Below are 15,257 nucleotides of genomic sequence, written 5' to 3' on the forward strand. Positions count from 1 at the left end.
ACACAGTAATACACAGCCGTATCCCTTAGCTCTCAGGCTGCTCATTTGCAGGTATAGACTGTTCTTGCCATTGTCTCTGGACATGGTGAATTGGCCTTTCACAGAAGTGGCACAGTAGGTGGTAGTAGCATGCACATTAATGTCTGAGGCCCACTCCAACCCCTTCTCTGGATATGGGCAGACCCAGTTCATTTTGTAGCTGCTGAAACTGAACAGAGAGGCCATGCAGGAGAGTCTCAGAGATCCACCAGGATGCACCAAACCTTCTCCAGACTACAGCTACTGCACCTAATACTGGACACCTGCAAACACAAAGACACCAGGTCAGGAAACAGTCACTCCTCCACTGTTTCTCTCTATAACACTCACACACTCAGTGCTACTTTTTCTTATAGATTACCTCATGAAATAGAAACAATGAAAACCCAGCTGAGTCCATACTCCATGCTGCCTGACCTATATTCTGTCCTGACCAGGGACTGGGAACATGTGGGAATCCTAGGCTGGGCTTATGTGCCACAGTTTCAGGGTAGGGGCTAGGGTGCTATTCATGAGCAGGCACACCCTATTTACATGTTCTCCTACTATATGCGGAGCTCTGGGTTTGGAGACCCACAGGGTGGTCAATGCCCCCATGCAGGTGCAAGTTTCCTGTGGACTCTGGCCATGATAGCATTTCAATCAATAAACACAGAATCCTGAGCCAGCCTGGGGCATGTCCAGGTGACCGTGTCTGGTATAAGTGAGCCCAGCAACTGGGCCTTTGCCATCCCCCCTGGTCCCACTTCTCCCCTGAAACTAATCCAGGGAAGACTGGAGCATGCCCCTCTAGGCCGTAGGAGCCCTTTTCTATATGAAATCATGAGGGAGTGCCTGTCTCTAGTGTTACCCACACTCCAGTGCTGGAGGCAAGTGCACATGTGGGAGAGAGACCATGGGCTCACATCTTGTAGGAGGGGACTCAGTTTACACAGTGATGGTGGTGCCCTCAGACCTGATTGTCTCTGGCATCCTGGCCTTCAAAGACATAAGGCAGATGCAGTGTTGAGGAGGTGCTTTTCTATTACTGGACTCAGAGTGACTGAGAAAGTGCAAATTCACAGAGGTATGGAGAAACTTTTCATTTAAAAGAACTGGAAGGGGCATTTTTAGAGGGTTTCCCTGCATAGATATTTATCACAAACTTTAATAAGTAATAAAAAGAATAATTAGTGAAATAAAGGGGGATCATAATACTTACCATCAGTGAGATTGACTTCGGTTGTCTGAACTATGCTTGGTGCCTGTGAATCCTAAATGGAGGCACAGGAAGATGAGACTCCAGGAGAAGAAAGTCATGTAACCACTGACCTCAGGTGACATGTTTATGACTGTGGAGAAGGAGGAAGAGGCCATGGGACAGGGAGTGCTGTTCTAGATTCTGGAAAACAAAAACAGACTCCCCTGTCAGAGGCTGTTCAGACAGGAGAGTATAGAATAATAAATGAAGTGGAAAAAGAAATACTGTATGTACAACCCATGGACCTGAACTGGGGTGGGTGGATTCAGGAGGGTGAGGGGATGAGGGTTGAGGGAAATAACAGGGGTAAAAAATTGGGACAATTTCAGTAGCATAATCAACAAAATATACTTTTAAAAAAGAATATGCTATTTTAAGTATTGATCAGTATAATCTATTGTTGGTCAATACAATAAATCAAGTTGCTTGCTTAAAAAAATCACTCTTTCAGTGACTCATCTCATATGCATTTCTCCTTCTGATGATAGTCTTAATCTCTTTACACCTGCATTAATACTGGCTTATTTGCTGTTGGTAGTGTGACTTGGGGTGGAAGCAATTTTTGTGGGTATGCACTTGTTTCCTGGTCTGTGTGGTTTTGTCCTGGCAGCATTAGCACAATCACATGGAAGATGTGGTGGGTGGGGTGACTTTCAGTCCACCAGCTGGAGAGAAACTCCCACAAAAGTCTTACAGTGACCAGAAGGGAGAGAGGAGGGGATAAAGGAGGCAAAGGGTGAAGGTTTTACAGGAACAATTATAAAGGGCATACAGACAACAACAAGGGAGATGGAACTGGGGGAGGGAGGTGGGGAGGGGTGGGGTGGTCAGCAGGGGTGGGGGGAAAGCAGAAAACTGTACTAAAATACAAATTGTAATAAACAAACAAACAAAAACACAAATAAATGAATGCATACATAAATTTAGTTCGGAAAAAAAAAAAAGAATGACCCAATGACAATCAACCCCCAACTACAACTAGAAAGATGACATAACCAGCAGAAAGGGCACACCAGGAGCATGAGGCTCAGGAGATCAAGGTAATGCACCACTGAATCCCACACAACTCCTACAATAGAAAGTCACAACACAGTCAGGGAATCAAAGCACATAATACACAACAATGAATACACAGTCATGCACTCAGCCCTCAGGCTGCCCAGTTCCATGTGGTCTGTGTTTGTGGATGTGTCTGTGTTCATGTTGACTCTGCCCTGGGAAATCTGTGCATAGATTGCAGCACTATATCGAGGGCCAACTTGTGCCATCCACCCTGCTCTTTTCCTTGGTCCTGTCTCACCCAGTGCACAGCTCATCTGGTGAAGGTGTGTCCAGAAACCTTGCAGGAGACCTTCACCAAGGCCACAAGTGTCCTCACTTCAGCAACTGCCTGAACCTGCTGCACCTGGGAGTGGACGTCTGTGCAGAGTGTTCAGGGGTGGCTGGAAATCTCCTTTCCCTGTCCCTGGCCCCCTCCTCAACCCAGGAAATGCAAAGCCTCTTACCTCTGGCAACTACCACCAGGAAGAGAGCTTTCCAGCACCAGTACATGCTTAGGGGCTGTATCATCAATACTAATGTATGGGAGAGTGTTTGTGAGAGATTTTCAGGGCACAAACAGAAACATATTTAACCTAGTCTACCTATTCTCATTTGCACATTCATGAGGTGCAGTGTTTCATAGCTGAAGACTTGACTCCACCTGAGTGAAGGTAGAGGACACAGGGGAAATGCTTCGAGGGATCCAAGTCCTACACAGTGTTGTAGGATATGAGTCCCCCGGAAGATCTCTGAGCTCTGTGCAGATACAGCCCCTCCCACCGAGGAACAAGCTCCCACAGGACATGCTCCTCATTGTACACTCACATTTGAGAGACATGGAGACCTCCTGGACCAGTTCTGGACTTTGATGTCTGAATGTTTTCTTCCTGGATCAGTGTGTCTTCAAAATTCTCCACCCAGTGAGTTAATAAAACCAACTCTGATCATGGTTCCTTACAGTCCAGATATAAAGAAGCCATAGAACCACTAACTCTGGTTCTCATGTGTCATGGAGTTTGGTGAATACCCTGATTGAATAGGATATTTACAGTCACTGCACGTCCAACTCTCCTTTTAGAGGTTTTCATGAAAAGACAAGAATACAGTCTCTCACAGGAAACTTCTTTCCAGCTCCCCCTGCACCTGCTCCTCGGGAAACTGCTCTGAGCTTCTGGATCCTGCACACTCCTAATGTCATATCTGCACCATGCTGGGGAGGTTCCTGTTAGGAGTCACAGAGTATGAACTTCTTAGTATCTCTAGTCCAGAATAAACTGTTGTGTCCTGACTTCCAGAAATTAACTCAGAGACATTGTGTGTTTAATTCTCTGTTCACAGAGAATGGACCTTACTAAACCACAGTGGCTCTGCAGGGAACCCTATAGCCAGGGCTCTGTGAGGCCACTGGAGAACTGTTTCCCTGGACCTGCCAGATGCATGACACAGAGAACACTGCTGAGCTCTGAAACTCATGAGGGCTTTGGGGGGCTCTGATGTCCTCAGGTTCCTCTTGGGAAGGTCACATCTGAGTGTCCCTGCATGTGGTCCAAACCCCCCTGTACTTCTACTGCTGAATAACTGACAAACACACAGTGATGATTTTCATGGAATGCACTCCAGGTCTCCTTTTCTGCTGTTCCTTTCACTTGGGCAATGCACCCACTCGATTCTAGGTACTGGTATGGTTTTGTAGGTGAGGTCATCTCTGTGTGTTACACTCAAGTATTTTGTTTGTTCTTGGTGCTTCATCCATATGGTTATCTTCCCTTCTGACCATACACCCCATGCACCTCAGACTCTGTATTTCACTTGGTGGCAGTCTTACTGCTCAGTGACCCACAGCTGCACCTCTCAGTCCCTACAGGATTCACCGCCTCCTCCTGAACCTGGGATTCTCGTCCAACCATCATGGACTTCCTCACACTGATCAAGACATCGGGGATGATAATTCAGGCACCACCAGTCATTACTCAGACTCCATTTCACACAAGAAATTCTCTAGGGTCAGACATGGAGGAGCAGTGGTGATGGCCCCATGTGGACTCCATGTCCCCAAATTCCAGCAGCCAAGCAGACGTTGCGTTCTCACTTGGTTCTGGGGACAGACAAGAGCATCTGCTTCAGTGCTCACTGTCTGGGGAATGTCACAGGTGGCTCCTTTGGAGGAAACACTGAGAGAGTTCCCATTGTTTTGGGACCATGGATCTGTGCTAGATTAACAAGCATGTGTCATTTATGTGTGACAACACATGTTTTAAGTCACTGCACATCTCTCCCCATGTGGGTCTTGTTATCATAATACAGTATCAACTGGAACCTGCATCAAGCAAGCATTCTTCCTAAGAAAATGTCCACAGTAATCTTAAAAATTAAATAAATCTGTATCATTTCAGTAAGTGTTCATCATGAGCTTTCCTAAAAGAAGGCAATGCACAGTTGGTTATGGTGCAAGATCAAGATGGAGAACATTTGTTTGCAAGATCAACCACTGAGAATCCTGTGCTGTGTCATCAGCTTTGGCGGCTGAAGTAGTGAGCTGTCTCAGTGAGCTCTGATGCCATGAAGTTCTCCTCTATCCATCGTCAGTAAACTTTCCTGAGTCTTCATGAGGTTCTGGAATTTTCAATGCAGCTCACAGGTCTAGGGAGCAGGGACTGTGTTATATAAGACATTTGCAAATTAGCGTGACATTAATTAACACAACCCCCCTGTTTGTCCACTGGATGCATATTGGAGTTTACATTTATATGGAATTGATGCCTATATTTCAGACTGTGAGATGTCCCAAAGTCTCTGAGCTCTGGTTTCAGTCAGAAGATGCAGGAGAGCTGTTGTCATCACTCAGCCTGGTTGCAGGCTGAGAACCAGGATGCTTAGGGCAGGTGGAGACCTCTGTCCCAGCTGTAGAATCCATCACACAGGCAGGAAAGGGTTGATTTCCTCCTCCTGTTTGTCTAAGTCAGTACCTTGGTGCAGTGAAGGGTGCCTTCATTGGGGAATACAGTCTGCTTTTCTGAGCCACCATCTCAAAGGTAAGTTCACCTGTAAACACACCTGGACAAACCCATGAATGACTATCAGCCAAATGTTTGAGCACCTTGTGGTCTAGTCGAACTAACATAAAACCAACAGTCACAACAGAGCTATTTACGGGAATAGTCCCAAGTCAGATAGGGATGAACCAGCTACATAAGACTCATTGGGGTGGTTGCTTTCTTAGGCACCTACATGTTGAATGTCAGTTGAAGAGGAAGCTCCCTGCCAGAGATGAAACAGAATCTTAACCTCCTTGTGTCCTGTATCAGAAGAACATGTAGGCCCTGAGCGCCCCCTGATGTTTACATCTCCTCCTGCAGGGAGGTTTTTTAGTTCACACTGACTCCCCCTCTCTGTGCTTTTCTAACAGTAATAACAGCGTGGAGTCCTAGGCTCTCAGGCTGTTCCTTTGCAGATAGGCAGTGCTTTTAGAATCATCTCCTGAGATGGTGAATCTGCCTTTCACAGATGCAGCGTATTCTGTTGTGTGACTTTCAGCTTTGTTTCTCATGACCCCTACTCACTCCAGTCCCTTTCTTACTGCCTGGCGGATCCAGTCTATATTGGAGTCATTGAACGTGAATCCAGAACCTCTGCAGGACAGTCTCAGAGACCCTCCAGGCTGCCTGAGGCTCCCACCTGACTCCACCAACTGCACCTCACATCGGACACCTGCAGACAAGAGAAATTCATTAGCACTGAACACACACACACACACACACACACACAAAATTCCCCAGTTTATGTGTATTGTTACCATGTAAAATCATTAGAGAAAGTGCTCAGCTCAGCTCCAACTTCATGCTGCTTTTTCAGAGTTAACTGCAGCAGTGAATGCAAACTAGGGACCTGGGGGCTTGAGCTGCTCTCCCTGAGGTGCAGGGACAGCAGGTAGTCTTGGTTTATCTGTAAGTGGCGATGCCCATTTGCATGAAATCCTCTCCTTAGTGCCAACTATGTCAAGTGCCTGGGTGATGGTCCCCACTTAACTAGAGGGAAAATCACACTCATTGTGACAGTGGAGGCTTTTATGAGAGGCTGGTTAGTCAGTGCTGCAGAGTTATTCTTGTTGTTGCTAATTTCTACCTTCACTCATTCTAACACAATTTAATCTAAGGAAACATTCCATGTGCACAGTGTCTCATGCTATTCACCTCTGAATAAATTCCATGTGTGACCTTGTCCATGTGTCAGCACACATAGAGAAGCTCATCACCATCATCAGCCTCCTTGGATGAGGGTAGTGGGCACTGAAAGGGCTGCTGTCTTGTTTTTTTCAAGGCAGAATCCCTGCCCATTGTGCATCTGAGCACCAAGAGTCCATCATTGTGGAGAAAGGGAGTGGGAAGAAGAAAGAAACTTGTGCAGAGAATTTTACCTGCTCTGGACACTCTCTGGGGACAGTCTCTTCCCCCTCTTCCCCCAACGGCTTACTGACTGTCACCTCAAATGCCCGATGAGTACACAGCACAGCAGTCATTATCCTGTAAGGTGCTGCTATGATCCAAATGCCACACATCATTATTACACACAGTCTCATGGAATATTGAAAACTGATATTAGTTAAACTGATAAAACCTAAGTGAATACTGAACCCATTTGTCAAAACTCCTTCTGAGTGAGGTTAATGTGACACCTTCAAGAGAACATCAGCCATGGCCCTGTGATGTGGTGACTGGGAGGACCATGTGTCTATAGATTTTACCTCCATTGGGACCTGAATTTTGCCCCATGCTGATGTGGTAAGTAATAAAATAGTTCATGGATTATACCCACTTCTAATGATGCCTTCCTGCTACATCTGTTTAGGAGCCTCCCATGACGCTCAGTCAGAAAATTTTGCCTGTGGAAAAAAGCAACTGAGAAAACTTACCCTTGAACATCTCTGGAATGACACTCATGCTCTACTTTTCACAAGAACCACGGCAGTGAAACACCAGGGAGTCATCTCTTTTTGTCATGTTACACTATAATGCTAATCTGTTCTGGGTGTCATAACAAAGTACCAACAACATAAATTTATTTCTCACAGACCTGGATGTGAAAAATCCAGGAATATGTGCTGGCATTTTTGATGACTGGTAAGAACACCTCCCTAGTGGCGGTTGGCTGTGATCTCAGAGGGTGGAAGGGGAAAGGCAGTTTCCTCAATCTTCTATTATAAAAGCTCTCATCCTGTTCAAAAGAGCTCTGTCTACCCCAGGACTGCTATTTGTCCCAAGGCCCCACCCCCTAACACCATCACATGGGTCACAGGTTTTACATGGGAGTATGTGAGCAACACAAACAGCAACCATAGCAACAACAAGTGAATCTAATCATGTCCCCACCCATTTGCAAAGCTTCTCCAGCAGACCTCCCCAAACTGAGGATGTGCATTATCCTGTAGAAGCTTCTCATCTTTGGAAGCAGAGAGATGAAGCAAGTCCTTCAGAACAAGCTGACAGCCTTGTAGGGTGGACAGGTTCCACCCCAGAAATTGAACTAAGACTTCCATATGGTTTATTATTGTTCCCCCTATTGCTTACATGTAACCATTATCCTCATTTTCTATGAACTAAATTTGTTTTATACCCATAATGGTCGGTAGTTCTGTGTTTTCACTCATGCTTCCTAGGTGTTCAATGGAAAACACTCAGGGTCTAGTGTTTGAGGTGTGGTGCTGACATGTTAAGATCTGCCCACCTCTCCCCCCACCCCACAAACACATGGTAGTGAAAGTGGGGATTCTTCCTAGTTTGCTGCAGGCAGGAGGTTGGATCAACACAAACCCCTCCTGTGAGCAAACCCTCCTCGATCTTCTCAGGAATGAACAATAAAACCTGAGACACTTCTTACCTGATGTGATCCAGTCATTCCTGACTCACTGAAAAGTCTTCCCTGCTCTCAACAGACTCCCCAATGAAGTGACAGACTTTTTCATAGTCCCTCTGTGTGGGAGACACCCTAGACATCCACACCAAGGAGTAGTGGGGGACCCACTACCTCTGCCTCATGTCCACTGCTGTTGGGGTCATGGCCAAGGAGTCAAGTCAATGAACGCCCCCACCAACGTATCTGTCCTTGGTGTTGGGTGTATACACCTCTGGTGCCTGCTGTCCAGCATGCATGTGTCCTTCTGCTGACCGGCTGAAACTCTGAGCTTTGTGGGGTTCGGTGCTCTCAGATCCTGCAAAGCCTCTGGTTGGATTCAGCTGATGAAGTTCAGCAGGTTTGGTCATTCATTAGGATGGGAGGAAGCAAATGCATGTGACACTCTGATTTGGGGCATGTGAGAATGTTTTCCTCCTACAACAACAAGCCTCTGTAACTCAGATACTGGAGAGGTCAGAGCAGAGGCATGAAGGGAGAGAAGCTTCCAAAGGGCAACTGCTGTGTGAGAGTCAACCCCTCACCTTCCAGGAAAGCAGCTCTTAAACTGCTGCTGCAGCTGCTCCCAAGCTGATCCCTCTGCTCATTGGGCCCTGAACGCCCCCTGGTGTCCAGAGCATCCCCTGCAGCCCAGCCCTCTTGTCTTTTTCAGGGAGGTTTATGCCTGGGCTCACCCTGACTTCCCCTCACTGTGTCTCTGGTACAGTAATACACAGCCATGTCTTCAGTTTTCAGGTTGATAATTTTAAGAGAGACTGTGTTGGTAGGGTTGTTGAGATTGTGAATCTTCCCTGAATTGATGGATCATACCACTGCTTTGTTCCAGATGGGTGACTAATTCCTGCCACCCACTCCACCCAGTTCCCTGGAGCCTGGCAGACCAAGTGCATGCTGTAGATAGTAAAGGTGAATCCAGAGGCTTTGCAGGGCAGGCTGAGAGACCCTCCGGGCTGCACCAAACCTCCCCCAGACTCCACCAGCTGAACTTCGCTTAGGGCACCTGCAAACAGAGAAACAGACTGAGAACAGTCCCTGAGGAGCAGTCTCAGCTGATTCTGATGCAGAGGGATACACCTTTGACAGCGATGAGGAGGGAAGCCCAGAGCAGTGCAGACCCCGTGGTGTGGACACTGAGGATGGACTCACACGGGAGGGCTCCTCACAGGGCTGTGTCGGTACAGGAGATGACCTGGTTTTCATGACTTGGAGAAGAGCCACATTTGCATGTCTTTCCCCTGTGGTCATGTCTGAGCTGTCAGCAAGGCTCCTCCTCCCTGTCTTGGGTGTTGGTGGGGCATCAGGTGGACAAGGATGTCTGTTCCTGGACGCAGAGGCACTCTGCAGGTCTGAATATTTCAGTTCTTTCTCCGTGAATACTGATAGAGACACTACACTGGGGTGAACAATAGGATATTTAAGGTTCTTGAGGGCAGGTTGCCAATAAAACCACTCAGGAGATGAACTGAGAGAGAATGGTGGTGGCAATAGTGTCACCTAGTGGTGTTGGGTCTGAGCTACACAGTTTGATGACACTGGTCTGTACCAGCATCCTACAAGGCCCACTGTCTGCCACATGGCAGTCACCCCTGGCATGTTTGAAGTGGTGTCAGCTCCGATCCCTCTCCTTTCTCATCCACAGGCAAATCTCTGCAAGGACACTCTCAGTCTAAAGACCCATACAGTGGGGATGAACATGAGGGACATACACCTTCCTCAGTGCCTGGAACACAGAGGTTCAGTGCCAGCTCCTCAGCTCTCAGGTAGGTGACACTTGTCACCTGATCTGCTGTCCCCACTCACACATCCTGTTGTCCCTCATGAGACACACCAGGGACTCTGTGACTCTGAGGTGGGACCCATTCATGAAAGTTGTCAGTAGAGCAGCAGAGTGAATGCTGAGCACAGGGGGAAACTCACTCTCCACAGATGGAAGTTCCCTGCCCAGGAACCAGGCCCCTTAATACAGCCCCTGGGAGCTGCCCTCCTGAGACCCAGGGTCACTGACTTGCAGGGCAGTGCCTGAGGTCACATCAGTAAGTGCAGTGGAGATAACTGCACAGCTCTGTCCTCCTCACACTGGCACATGGATGACGTGGCCTCACTTGTGCTTCTGTCTGAAAAATAGGTTCAGCATTGAGTGACAAATCAATATGTGGACTCCATAAAAGGACACCAGCTCTGTTAAATATTTTCACCACTGATATTAACAACATTACCCACCTTGGAGGCAGAATGGTCTCTGTTAGGCCTCGCCTCTGTTTAGACAAGGAACACCTGCTGCAGGCCTGGTATGCCACACCTGGGACAGGTCACCCACTGTCACCCCAGTACCTTCCTCACTGCACTGAGGAATTTAGATCAGTTTGTTTATTTCTTTTTTAATTATTTTATTATTGTTCAAGTTTACTTGTTGGCACTTAGCCCCCACATCACCCCAACACAGCCACTCCCACTTTCCTCCCTTGCTTTCACCTACTCTGATTTTCTCAATCTTTTCTCTATAGATGTTCCTAAAAACCATTTCCCCTTCCTCCACCTGCAATATCCCCTCCTACCTCCCCTCTGGTTTCTTTCAGTGTGTTCTTAATTTCAATTGGTGTCCCTAGATTTTACTTGCTTATTTGTTTTGTTGATTAGGTTATACTCAAAGGTGAGATCATATGGTATTTGTCCCTCACACCTGGCTCATTTCACTTAGCATAATGCTCTCCAGTTCCATTCATGCTGTCAGAAAGGGTAGGAGCTGCTTCTTTCTTTCTGCTGTGAGTATTCCATCACATATATGTACAGTTGGTTTTTGATCCATTACTATATTGATGGGCACTCAGGTAGCTTCCAGTACTTGGCTATTGTAAATTGTGCTGCTATGAACAATGGGGTGCATAGGTTTTTTGGACTGGCGTTTCCGTGTTCATAGGATGTAATTCAGCAGTGGAATTGTCAGGTAAAAAGGCAATTCCATTTTTAGTTTTCTGAGAAAATTCCATACTGTTGTCCACAGTGGCTGCAGCATTCTGCATTCCCACCAACAGTGCACTTGGGTTCCCTTTTCTCCTCATCCTGTCCAACACTTGTTCTTTGTTGATATTTTCATGATGCCCATTCTCACACTGTGAAGTGGTATCTCATTGTGCTTTTAATTTGTACCCGTCTGATGGCTATTGATGCTGAGCATCATTTCACATATCTCTGGGTCCTCTGTATGAACTCCTTAGGAAGTGTCTGTTCTAGCATTTTGCCCATTTTTTATTGGGTTATTTTTCTTCCTGGAGTGGAGTCAGGTGAGTTCTTTATAAGTTTTGGAAATTGAACCCTTTTCCAAGATATCATTGGCAAATATGTTTTCCTATACAGTTGGTTATTTTTCCATTTTAATGCTGTTTTATTTAGCCATGTAGAAGGTTTTTAATTTGAAGAGGTTCCATTTGTTTATTCGTTCCTTTATGCCCCTTGTTCTAGAGGCCATATTAGCGAAAATATGGCTGAGTGGAATGTCTGATATTTCCCTGCCTATGTTTTTCTCTAGTACTGTTATGGTGACATGGCTTATATTTAAATCTTTTATCCACCTTGAATTTATTTTTTGTGTATGGTGTAATTTGGTGATTGAGTTTCATTTTTTTTTCCACGTATCTTTCCAGATCTTCCGACCACATTTTGAAGAGGCTACTTTTACTCCAATTTATGCTTCTTGCCCTTTGTCAAATACTAATTGACCACAGAGACTTGAGTTTATTTCTGGGCTCTCTGTTGTGTTCATTTTGTCTATGTGTCTATTTGTATGCCAATACCAGGGTATTGTGATGCCAGTGGCTTTGTAATACAGTTTTATCAGGTACTGTGACTCCTCCTACTTTGTTCCTATTTCTCAAAATTGCTGCAGCTATCAGGGTTGTGTACGATTTCATATAAAATTTTGAAATGTTTCTTCTATATTTGTGAAATATGTAATTGACACTTTAATAGGGATTGCAAGAATCTGTAAATTCCTTTGGGTGGTATGGGCATATTTGCATATGAGGAACTACTACATTAGTGCACATTACCAAGACAGAGAGTCAAAGCAGCTCTAACTACCACCTGGAAACTAACAGAGAAGCTGCCAAAATTAGGAGACAAAGAAATGACAGAGCAAATCAAATCTCCATAAAAAGTATTAAACAAAATGGAGATAAGCAATGTGACAGATGCGGAGTTCAAAACACTAGTTATAAGGATGTTAAAGGAATATAGTGAGAATCTCAACAATATGAAAAAAAAAGAAATAGTCAGAAATGAAAGATATACTAATGTAAATTAAAAAAAAATACAGGAAAACAGTAATAGAGTGCATGATCCAGAATCAAATCAATGATTTGGAATATAAACAAAACAAAACAAAACAAAAAAGAAGCAAACAAAAATGATTCAAAGAAAAAAGAATCCAATAAAATGAGGATAGTGTAAGCAGCCTATGGGACAACCACAAGCATTCCAACATTTGCATCATAAGGATATCATAGAAAAAGAGAGAGAGAAAGAAAACAGAAATTCATTTGAAAAAAAAATGAAAGGGAATTTTCCCAATGTGGTGAAGGCAATAGACATGCGAGGCAAGGAAGCTCAGTGAGTCCCAAACAAGATGGATGCAAATGGGCCTACTACAAAACACACCATAATTAAAATGCCAAAGGTTAATGATAAAGAGAGAATATTAAAAGCAGCAAGAGGAAAAGTAATAAGCTACATTTAGGGGGATTCCCATAAAATGGTTACTTTCTCAAAAGAAGCTTGACTGATCAGAATGAATTAGAAAGAAACATTCAAAGTCATGAAAAAACAGGGAATATGATTGCTCTACCAAGCTAAATTATCATTTAACATCAAACTGCAGACAAAGTGCTTCCCAATCATGTACCCTGTTTATGGATTGGGAGAATTAACATCATCAACATGTCCATACCAGCAAAAGCAATTTATAGATTCAACACAATCCCTAATAAAGTACCAGTGACATTCTAAAGATATAGAACAAACATTTCAAAAGTTTATATGTAACTGTAAATGATGCTAAATAGATGCAGTGATTTTTCAGAAAGAAGAGCAAAGTAGGAAGAGTCACAATACCTGATATCAAACTCTATTACAAGGCCACTAGAATCAAAACAACCTGGCATTGGCACAAGAACAGACACATAGATCAATGGAACAGAACGGAGAGCCCAGAAATAAACCCAAGTCTCTACGGTCAATTAGTATTTGACAAAGGGTGAGAAGCATAAATTGGAGTAAAAGTAGCCTCTTCAAAATTTTGTTGGAAGATCTGGAAAGATACATGGAAAAAAAATGAAACTCAATCACCAACTTACACCATACACAAAAATAAATTCAAGGTGGATAAAAGACTTAAATATAAATAGTAACACCATAAGCATCTTAGAGGAAAACATCAGCAGGACAATATCAGACATTCCACACAGCAATATTTTCACTGATATGTTCCTTAAAGGAAGGGACATAATGAAAAGAATAAACAAATAGAACCTCTTTAAATTAAAAACCTTTTACATGACTGAAGAAAACAGCATTAAAATGAAAAGAAACACCATAAGGGAAAACATATTTGCTAATGATTCCTTGAACAAGGGTCTGATCACCAAAATGTATAAAAAACTTACACAATTCCACTCCAAGAAGGCAAAACAAAAATAAAATAAAATTAAAAAATGAGCAAAAGACTTGAACAGCCACTTCTCCAAGGAAGATATACAGAGGGCTCAGATACATATGAAAATATACTCGGCATCCCTGGCCATCAGAAAGATGCAAAGTAAAATGAAAATGAGATACTACTCACATCAGTGAGCATGATCATCATAAACAAAACAGCAAACAACAAGTGTCAGGAAGAATGTGGAGAAAAGGGGATCCTAGTGCACTGCTGGTGAGAATGCAGACTGGAGCAACCACTGTGAACAACAGTATGGAATTTTCTCATAAAGCTTAAAATGAAACTGCCTTTTGACCTGACAATTCCAGTGCTGGGATTATATCCTAAGAACCCTGAAACACCAATCCAAAAGAACCCAGGTGTCCCAATTTTCATAGAAGCACAATTTACAACAGCCAAGTGTTGGGATCAACCTAAGTGCCCATCAGTAAATGAATGTATAAAAAACGATTGTACATTAACACAATGGAATCCTCATAGCAGAAAGAAAGAAGGAGCTCCTACCCTTTGCAAAAGCATGGATGGAACTGGAGAGCATTATGCTAAATGAAATGAGCCAGATGGTGTGGGACAAATGGCATATGATCTCTCCTTTGAGTGTAACCTAATCAACGAAACAAGTAAGCAGGTAAAATCTAGGGAGAGACATTGAAATTAAGAACACACTGAAAGTAACCAGAGGGGAGGTGGGAGGGGATAATTGGAGTTAAGGAAGGGAAAAGGATTTTCAGGAACTTCAATAAAGGAAACATTGAGAAAACCAGGGTGGGAGGAAGCAGAGGAGAGAAGTGGGAATGGTTGGGGTGAGGGCAAGTGGTGGTGGGTAAATGCAGACAACTGTACATGAACAACAATAGAATAAAAAAGGAAGATGATAAAGAATTTAAGTTGACTAATGTTCAATGTACTGCCACTAATAGCACTTCCACAAAATTTCCTTCCCCCCAAAATTAAAGAAGCTCATCATCACCAACCCATTGTTATATGAAATATTAAGGGACTTAATTAAGAAAAGGTTTTCCAGGTGGAAAGATGTGTGGAAGACAGTTGAAGAGGTGAGGGGTGTAACTATAAATAGGTACTTACAGAGTACCCACATGGGTGTAAAGTATGGTTCAGGAAATGGATTAGCCAAAGAACTTACAGATATGATCCAAACGCATGAGCCATGGTGCAGACATTGCTTGAGGGAGTGGGGGTGCTGTGAAGAGGAATCAAAGGGGGAAAGTGGGAAACTGTAATAACATAATGAATATAATACAATTTAAAAAAAAAGTAGTGGTCTCCATGGTAACCAAAGCCTCCAGAAGAGACCATGAC

The 15,257-nt window shown here is 44.1% G+C and overlaps 2 long non-coding RNA genes across 3 annotated transcripts in view; one reads left to right on the forward strand and one right to left on the reverse strand.

The window, feature by feature from the left end:
• LOC118498350 overlaps positions 1–15,257 on the reverse strand; it is a 22,089-nt gene continuing 6,832 nt past the window's right edge. Inside the window, exons 2-3 of the long non-coding RNA XR_004900850.1 lie at positions 2,342–2,348; positions 1–24 (exon numbers count right to left, since the gene is read on the reverse strand). This is a non-coding gene — a long non-coding RNA (uncharacterized LOC118498350). The remainder of the gene's footprint in view (positions 25–2,341; positions 2,349–15,257) is intronic.
• LOC118498346 overlaps positions 8,928–15,257 on the forward strand; it is a 25,827-nt gene continuing 19,497 nt past the window's right edge. The window contains exons 1-2 of one of the 2 annotated variants that reach the window (XR_004900845.1): positions 9,389–9,398; positions 9,973–9,987. This is a non-coding gene — a long non-coding RNA (uncharacterized LOC118498346). Of the gene's footprint in view, positions 8,963–9,388; positions 9,399–9,972; positions 9,988–15,257 lie in introns of those variants that run through there. The other variant, XR_004900846.1, reaches the window with a different exon arrangement.

The sequence above is a fragment of the Phyllostomus discolor genome, chromosome 15 (assembly GCF_004126475.2).
Source record: "Phyllostomus discolor isolate MPI-MPIP mPhyDis1 chromosome 15, mPhyDis1.pri.v3, whole genome shotgun sequence".
Classification (NCBI taxonomy): Eukaryota; Metazoa; Chordata; class Mammalia; order Chiroptera; family Phyllostomidae; genus Phyllostomus; species Phyllostomus discolor.